The sequence below is a fragment of the Cebus imitator genome, unplaced genomic scaffold (genome assembly GCF_001604975.1).
Source record: "Cebus imitator isolate Cc_AM_T3 unplaced genomic scaffold, Cebus_imitator-1.0 Scaffold237, whole genome shotgun sequence".
NCBI lineage: Eukaryota > Metazoa > Chordata > Mammalia > Primates > Cebidae > Cebus > Cebus imitator.
In genome coordinates, this window is record NW_016107552.1 from 2,621,903 (window position 1) to 2,631,032 (window position 9,130).

Sequence of the window (9,130 nt, forward strand, 5' to 3'; positions counted from 1 at the left end):
TTTTTTTTTGGGAGGAAGTCTTGCTCTGTCACTCAGGTTAGAGTGCAGTGGTGCGATCTTGGCTCACTGCAACCTCTGCCTCCCGGGTTCAAGGAATTCTCCTGCCTCAGCCTCCCGAGTACCTGGGATTACAGGCACCCACCACCGCGCCCAGCTAATTTTTGTATTTTTAGTAGAGATGTGGTTTCACCATCTTGGGCAGGCTGGTCTCAAACTCCTGACCTCGTGATCCACCCACCTCGGCCTCCTAAAGTGCTAGGATTCCAGGCATGAGCCATGGCACCCAGCCTAGTGATGCACTTTTAAATGAAACATGCTACTTTTGGATTAACACCTCTAACATAGTAAAGAAGAATCTATAGGTACTTAAAAATCAAATCAAAATGATTGACAGGCTCAGGGGAAATGCCGGCTTCAGCCCCGAGTGGCTACAATTCCTCTTTAATGAATTCCAGTCTTCTTTATAGAATTCGTTCACCCCTTTATTAAGCTCTCTCTCACTTGTATGTCTTGTATTAATATTTGTACCCTGGATATTCAATACTATAACTTGAATGTTTCTTCTCGCCTAGAAGCAATCAAATTCCAAATGGTGCTGTAAACTGAACCACACATAGACACGCCATTCTTCCGAGGACCCTTAGATGGACCCCAGGAGGTGCCCTAGCTGCGGTTCCCCAATCCACATCCCTTCTCAGCAGGAAGTAGCCAGAAAGAGTCATCGCCCTAAACCTCCTAACAGCAGTTAGTGTGGCATCTCCACAGGGGGGAATGTTGTTGAAGTTACTAAGAAATTATTTTAGGCAGATAGAGAGAAAAAGGGGTCCTTGGGAAGTGTTCATTTTTTAAAGCATCTCCAGAAAAGTTTCTGGTAAAGCCCCTGCCCTTAGAGCCAGGCGGGTAACCTTTGATATGTAAATGCAGGTCATTAGAAACTGAGTCCACCCAACAGGTGGTACCGGGAAAGCCTCTTTGCCCTTGCCCCACAAGTTCCTGGCAACATGGCTACCCCCACAAATCCCGATGCCTGTAGAATATCCTGGTGCCCTGCATTTGCATATTAAAAGGCTAGGGTGGCAGGGCCAGCTTTTTCATGGGCTACATGAATGACACGTCTGGTCAAACCAATCCCATGAGCCCTATGCAAATCAGTCACCACCCTCCTCCAGCCTCTATGCACGGGGCAGGTTTCTGCCCCACTTGGGGTCCCTCTCTGCTTTGGAGTGTCCCTCCCTCTGTCTCGGTTCAGGGGAGCTTCTTCCTTCTCCCTTCCTTCTTGTCCCTTCTTGCCTAAACTCTCGGCTCCTTAAAACCAAAAAAAAAAAAAAAAAAAAAAAAAAAAAAAAAAAAAAAAAAAAAAAAAAAAGGCAAAAGAAAGGAAGAGTAAAGGAAGGAAAGCAGGGAGCAGGAGAGAGTAAAGGAAGAGAGAGGGGGAGACGGAACCACTTTTGTGGGAAATGAATCATAACGCTTTCTCCTGGCAACAGCAGCTACCTCAGGAAGAAACCAACCACTTCATGGACGTTCCAGCAGCACTTAACCTGACTCTCCTGCTGCCCCTTAAGACATTTCAAAAACTTAGTTTAGTAGGGCTCAGTGTCTCATAATCCCAGCATTTTGGGAAGCTAGCGGGGAAGATCGCTTGAAGCCAGGAGTCTGAAACAGCCTAGGCAACACAGCCAGATCCTGTCTCTACAAAAAAAGGCCGGGCGCGGTGGCTCACGCCTGTAATCCCAGCACTTTGGGAGGCCGAGGCGGGTGGATCACGAGGTCAAGAGATCGAGACCATCCTGGTCAACATGGTGAAACCTCGTCTCTACTAAAAATACAAAACATTAGCTGGGCATGGTGGCGCGTGCCTGTAATCCCAGCTACTCAGGAGGCTGAGGCAGGAGAATTGCCTGAACCCAGGAGGCGGAGGTTGCGGTGAGCCGAGATCGCGCCATTGCACTCCAGCCTGGGTAACAAGAGCGAAACTCCATCTCAAAAAACAACAACAACAACAACAACAAAAAACACTAGCCAGGTATGACGGTACACGACTCTACTCTGGAGGCTAAGATGGGAAGATCGCGTGATTCCAGGAGTTCAAAGCAACAGTGAGCTAAGATCGCACCACTAAACTCCAGCTTGGGTAATAGAACAAGACCCTTTCTCAAAAACAAAAACCAAAAAAAACTCCTTACTCACCTTCGTGTAGTGGTCAAAAGCTTTAGCTTGGAGTGTGGCAGACTACAACCAGCTCAGCCCACCACCATGTGTAAGGCACCAGACAAATCCCTTCACCTCTGAGGCTCGGCTCCTTGCCCGTAAAAGGCGGCCAAGCATGACCTGCACAGGGTCATTCCGTAGACGACCTGAGAGCGCATAGGTAGAGCACTGAGCACCAAGGGGCTCAATAACTGTTATCCTCACCGCAAACTGTACGGATACAGTCTTTTCTAAAGCTTCTTAGATGTGCCTGTGCTGTTATGGGTAACCTGGAAGCAACCATCATATCTGTACTGCACTAGGAAGTTATAACAAAGGCGTTATGTCTAAGATTTGACTGGGAGTCTCAGTTTCAAACATTTAACCGATTTTCCCACCAAGAGCCAAATATTTTATTTCAAAAAGGAACTTCTACTTCAAGAGCGTAATGCAATAATAAGGGCCGGACTCAATGTCTCACCATAAACAACCAGGAAGTGTGACAAACACGTTCTATGAATCTGTTTTCAGACATGGAAAGGGCTGTGGTCTTTCAGAGAAGGAAAATAAACCAGGGGGATCCCAGGAGGGGCCAGCTCTTGGCCTGGAGGTCCCTTCTGAACTGCAGCGCTAGGAGGGGGACCCAAGCAGACCATGGTGCTCTTGCTGAGGTGAGGGCATCAAGACTTCAGGGACCTCGACGTTCCTGGAAACACCAAAAAGCTAAATAATGAGATGAAGAGGGACAGCGAGTAAGCCAGTGTGGCCACAACCTAACACATCAAAGTACATTCAATTCAAAAGACAACAGGAAAAGGAGAACAAAAGAACAGACAGAAAACAGTGAGGAGGATGGGGGGCTCAAGTCCAACTATTCTGATAGCTAATTGTAAATGATCTAAAAATTCTAATGAAATAACAGGGATTGTTAGTTTGGGTTTAAAAAACAGTCTTAAGCAGATTCTGCCTGTAACAAACACACTTTAAATAGAGACACTTTCAAAGTAAAGAATGGAGGAGATGTACCATGCCAACACTAACGTCAAGAAAGCTGGAGTGACTAAAATCAATATTAGACAAAGTAGACACCAGAGCAATATATTGCCAGGATAAAAGACATTTCATTGTGATAAATGAGTCAATTCCTCAAAAAGACATCACAAGCGTAATGTGTGCGCACCTATCAGAGAGGATCCAGCCATTCCTCTCCCAGGTATTTACCAAAGAGAAATGACAGTGTACCTTCGCAAGGCTTGTGTATAAATGCCTGTAGCTGCTTTATTCATAACTTGCCCACACTGGAAACAATTCCAGTGTCCACAGACAAGTGAACTGTGTTAAGTACACATAAAAGAATAATATTCAGCAATAAACAGAAACAAAATCATGGCTGGGCATGTTGGCTCATCCCTGTCATCCTAGCACTTTGGGAGGCCGAGGCAGGTGAATCTCTTGAGGTCAGGAGTTCAAGACCAGTTTGGCCAACATGACGAAACCCCACCTCTACTAAAAATACGAAAATTAGCCAGGCATGGTGGAAGGTGCCTGTACTCCCAGCTACTCGGGAGAATGAGGTACGAGAATCGCTTGAACCCAGGAGGCGGAGGTTGCAGTGAGCCAGGATCATGCCACTGCCCTCCAGCCTGGGTAACAAAGCGAGATTCCCTCTCAAAAAAACCAAGAAGAAAAATCTGATACGGGAGCAACAGTATGGAAGCATCTCAAGAATATTATGCTGAGCCAAGTAAACCAGACATGAAAGAGCATGTATTGTTTGAATCCATTTATATGAAGTTCTAGAAAAGGTGAATGTAATCTATTGTGACTAAAAGCAGATCCGTGGCTGCCCAGGGCTGGGGCGAGTTGAACCCAAAGGGCAAGACTATACTTTTTGAAGTTATGGAAATGCATATTAGGGAAATGCATATTATGCATCAACTACATTGTTTTAAAAAGAACACAGCACAGAGCACATTTATTAGTAAACAAGAAAAAAAATAAGTAACCCTGGATTCTTATATTTGGTACCGCATGAATAAGAAATCAGGTATCTTCTGAAAATAAACTAAAAGGCAACAATGAAAGAAAGGGCCAGAGTGAGTGTTCCCAGCAAGGTATTCCATTTCAAGTTCTCTTCTGTCACCAAGTCTGAACTCACTTGCTGGCTGAAAAGTAGAAGCCACAAAACAGCTAATTTCAAGCTTCTTAAATAGCCATCAATTATAAGATAAGGAGGTGAATTCCTAAAGAGCACACTCCAAACACTGACAATGATTTAAACTAAAAGAAAATATTTCTTTGGAGAGTAAGTGCATCATCGTACAAGGTAAGAATATTTGCTTCTTTAAAAAGTTGTCCCAGTTTCTCTTTCTGTGTTCCAATGTTATAAACAGTCTCTCTCGGGGCCGAGAAGGACTCTCTGTCCCAGCTGGGATTTCACTCCTGACTCACACCCTTAAGAATCTTCTCTGTTCATCTAGCAAAGAGCTATCAGTGTCAGGCTAAAGCTCTTAGCTTAATGCTGACCTCAAAGCATCAGGTAGAATGCAGAGGAGGTGTGACAATACACCAGCAAATGGCCCACTCTGCACATCATGTTACTTTAATTCCAAGAGGCATAAACAACATCATCCTCCTGTACTCTCAGCCTCTCCTTTATCTTCGGCCCTAACTGGATCTGAGGACACAGTGTCCCCAGCAGGCTGCTTCTCCCTGCAACCCTTTTTTGTACTGAAACATAATTTCTTACAAATCTATTGGCTCTATCTTCAAAATTGAGAATTCCATGACTTCCCTTTGCTTCCATGGTTCCCCACTGGTCCAACATCATCTCTCACAGCCTCTAGCTTTCCAAGCGGCCTCTGAAATGGTATGGATTTGTATCCATGCCCAAATCTCATGTGGGAGGAAGGGCCTCGTGGGAGGTGACCGGATCACCGGGGCGGATTTCCTCCTGGCTGTTCTCATTTTAATCTCATAGATTAAGATCCCACATTTGCTAATATTGCTAGAGCATACAATTATTTTTCCTAAAATATGTGGACCCTGGCAGAGAGAGAGCTACAAAGCTGAGTTTAGCCGCAGAGGCTGGCTGATCAGCAAGGCTTGCCTCTTGGCTAAGCGTTCCCCACATTTGCCTTAGGATTTAAATTCCTGCCGCAGGAAAATGACCAGGAGGCTGTTTTGGGTATCTCAGGGGCTCCTTGGAGATAGTAAACACACTTAGCAACTGTTCAATACTGGAATGCCAGAGGTGTGTGGGCTTCCCACACAGACTTTGCTACCCGTCTTTTGCAGAATGAGCCGGCTAGGGATGGGTCTCTTCTATGGCTTGATTGTCTTCGTCTTTTCCATGTGCCTTTTTGTTTAATGAGACATTCCTAGTGAAGGACTCAAACATATTTGATTGAATGTCTCCTTCAGCAAACCACATAAAGTAGACCAGCTACAGAGAGATCTCTGTGCACAGCTGCCAAATCCTGGATTTTAGTATCATTATATAGGAATCAAAAGTATACAGTTGATATGTCATTTTTTCTTAAGAACTTCATATGCATGCTAATTTCCACACTAAATTTTGCTGGTTATAGGCGGAAAAAGCATATGACTTCCAACTTAGGCTCTGCCACTTGGGAGTTGTGCAAACTTGATCACATCATTTTACCAGCACATCACTGAAGTATCTAGTACACAGGTAGCATCGCTGTCTTAAACTAATAGTAATTCTACTTATCGATTAATAGTATTCTAATCACACGATCAGAAGAGATCAGGGAAAATTAAGTAGTAAAAATTAATCAGATAGTAGATGGTTGTGCACAGTGGGTCACACCTGTAATCCCAGCACTTTGGGAGGCTGAGATGGGTGGATCTCTTGAGCCCAGGAGTTCAAGGTCAGCCTGGGCAACATGGCAATTCCTTGTCTCTATAAAAAAACACAAAAATTAGCCACACGTGTTGGTACGTGCCTGTGCCTGTAGTCCTAGCTACTTGGAAGGCTGAGGGAGGAGGATTGCTTGAACCAGGAGGTCGGGGCTGCACTGAGCTGAGACTACACTGCATTTCTAGCCTGGGCCACACAGTGAGACCTGTGTCAACAAATAAATAAGTAACATTTAAAAAAAATAAAAAACAATATATTTGCTAGCCAGCAAATCAGCAATCCTATAGTTTCTAGTGATTGGTAGATGTTAAAGGATTGCGTTATTCCAACAAAATGTAGCTTTTCTGAATTCTTTTTTTGGGGGGGATGATAATTATGGCTGATCTTAGAACTTGAATAATAATTTTAAAAAGGAAAGCCAGCCCTAATAAGCCAGGTTTAAAAAAAAAAAAAAAAAAGACAATCAAATTTTCCCATAGAACTGATTTAGCCTTTTTCTGCTTTTTTTATCTTTTTTAACCCAAATCTCTCAGATGTCCCAAATGTTCAGCGGTGCAGAGGCTGCACTGTGGGGGCAGGTGGGGGCACGTGGTGGCTCCCAGCCTGGGCAGACCCCAGCACCAGGAGCTGATGCCCAGACTTGCTTGGTCCGACACAGATGATGAAGTCACCTGAAAAGACTGCCTTGCCACTAGGTTTGTAAGTAACAGCTTTTCCCTCTGCCCTGATGTCTTTCCTCTCTGGGCAGCATTTTTCTTAGGAAACCCAAGTTGAAACTGTGCAGAGGCTGTGACCCTAAGTCACCCAGGCTCCCCGTACTGCTTGCACCTTGTCACTGCGCTGCCTCTTCAACGGAAAACCCAATTAGCCGTGCTAAGTGCAGTGTTGATCTCTGCTGTCTGAAAGTTTATACGGCTCTTTCACTCTTTCTCTCACTAAAAGTCTCCACAAAGGCATGGATAATGGATGCAGAGCTGAATAGGACCCCAGGTTTTTCTTCTCTGAGGCTGTGGCTGCTCTGGCTGGAGAAGTCTTACAGATCAGATAAGACGGGGTGGAAACTGACTGTGTCACTGTCAATCAGGGGAATCTGTCGGGGGGAAGCCCTTCACTGTGACAGAAATGAACACTTGCAAATAAAGGTGGGAACGAGGACAACAAAGGTGAGGCTGGTTCCCAGGTTAAGGTTTTCCTCTCTACAACCTTCTGCAAGATTGCTCTACTTGCTGTAATTTAACCCCAACCTTTGAATACAAAGCTGCTGATTTACACAGCTGTTAACCAACTATGTTATATTTAGATCATTAAACAAGTCAAGCAATCATTTCACAAATTATGAAATCGACTGGCAACTTTATTCATTGAAACTGACAAAAAGAAGTAATCCTAAAATGTGTTAGAGTTATGTTTTTTAATATGTTGGGGCTTTTTTATCATTACCAAATTTTTAAAATAGGCACCTATGGTATATCTACATCCATCTTTATTGTGATAGGGACTGCTCAGAATTTTTTTTTAAAAAAAAGGACTCTTAAAGGACTCACAGCAGGTCCATTTCTTATGCCTTGGCCCTAAATGTCAAATATGATTTATGTATTCTTTCTAGGTAAATGTTCTTGGAAATCATGCTAAATACGTTTGAGACCAACTGAAAAAACATTTCATAAATTAAAGTGAAAAGTAAAACTTGAAAGGAAATAAAAGGCTCCAGACTGGAAACAAAGAAGTAAAACTGTTTTTATTCAATAGGATTCCACACATAAAAAATCCTAAGGAATACACACACACACACACGTGCACGTGCATGCACACCTTACTAGAACTGATAAACTAGTTCAGGAAGATCACCAGATACAAGATCACTACACAAAAATTCATTCTATTTCCGTATACTAGCAATGAACAACCAAAATTAAAATAAAGAAAACAATATATTCACAATAGCACCAAAAATATTAAAATACTTAGGAATAAATTTAATGAGAAACACGAGGTCAAATACCCACATGCCAAAAAGATACACTTAGGCCTTGCCTTACACCATAGGCAAAAATTTACTCAAAATCTTCCACAGACCGAAATATAAGAGCTAGAACAATAAAACTGCCAGAAGAAAACCTTTGTGAATTTCGCAGGCAAAAAGCTCTTAAATATGACACCAAAGTTTGAGTCATAAAAGAAAAAAATGTATAAATTGGACTTCAAAATCAAAACCTGTGCTTCAAAAGTCACCATTAGGAAAATGAAAAAGAGACTGGATTCCAGCCACCAACCAGAGGAAAATGTTTGTAAAACGTACAGAAACAACAAATAGCATAGATGAAGACAATCCAACTTTCAGGATGGATAAGAGATTTAAACAGAAATTTCACTAAAGGAGATATATAAATAACCAGTTCGCATAAACATGTTTAATACCATTAACTATTAGAGAAATACAAATCAAAACCACAATAAGATACCACTTCCTATCCATTCAGACGGATATAATTTTTAAAAAGATAAGTATTGATGAGGATATGCTAAACCTGGAATGCTCATAAATTGATGGTAGGAATGTAAAATAGTACAGCCACTCTGGAAAGCAATTTGGTAATTTCTTAAAAAGTTAAACACGAATTTGCCATACAACCCAGCAATTCTCCTCCTACACAAAGACTCAAGAAGAAATAAAAACATATGTCCATAAAATACTTGTACACAAATGTTTATAGTAGCATTGCTCATACCAGGCAAAAAATGAAATATCCAAATGCCCATCAACTGCTGAATGAACAAAGTGTGCTCTGCAGGCTGGGTACTGTACTGTGGATTACTGTACCAGTAATCCAGCACTTTGGGAGGCTGAGGCGGGTGGATCGCTTGAGGTCAGGAGTTCGAGACCAGCCTGGGGCAACATAGTGAGACTTCGTCTCTTCTAAATATACAGAAATTAGCTGGGCGTGATGGCATGCGCCTGCAGTTCCAGCTACTCAGGAGGCTGAGCCATGTGACTCATTTGAACCCAGGAGATACAGGTAGCAGTGAGCAGAGAGATTACGCCACTGCTCTTCACCT

At 42.9% G+C, this 9,130-nt stretch overlaps 1 protein-coding gene and 1 long non-coding RNA gene across 3 annotated transcripts in view; both read right to left on the reverse strand.

Moving 5' to 3' along the window:
* The window catches only part of LOC119466875, an 18,666-nt gene extending 16,983 nt beyond the window's left edge, over positions 1–1,683 (reverse strand). Inside the window, exon 1 of the long non-coding RNA XR_005195381.1 lies at positions 788–1,683. This is a non-coding gene — a long non-coding RNA (uncharacterized LOC119466875). The remainder of the gene's footprint in view (positions 1–787) is intronic.
* The window catches only part of GRK3 (G protein-coupled receptor kinase 3), a 155,269-nt gene that overhangs the window by 100,800 nt on the left and 45,339 nt on the right, over positions 1–9,130 (reverse strand). The window lies entirely within an intron of this gene.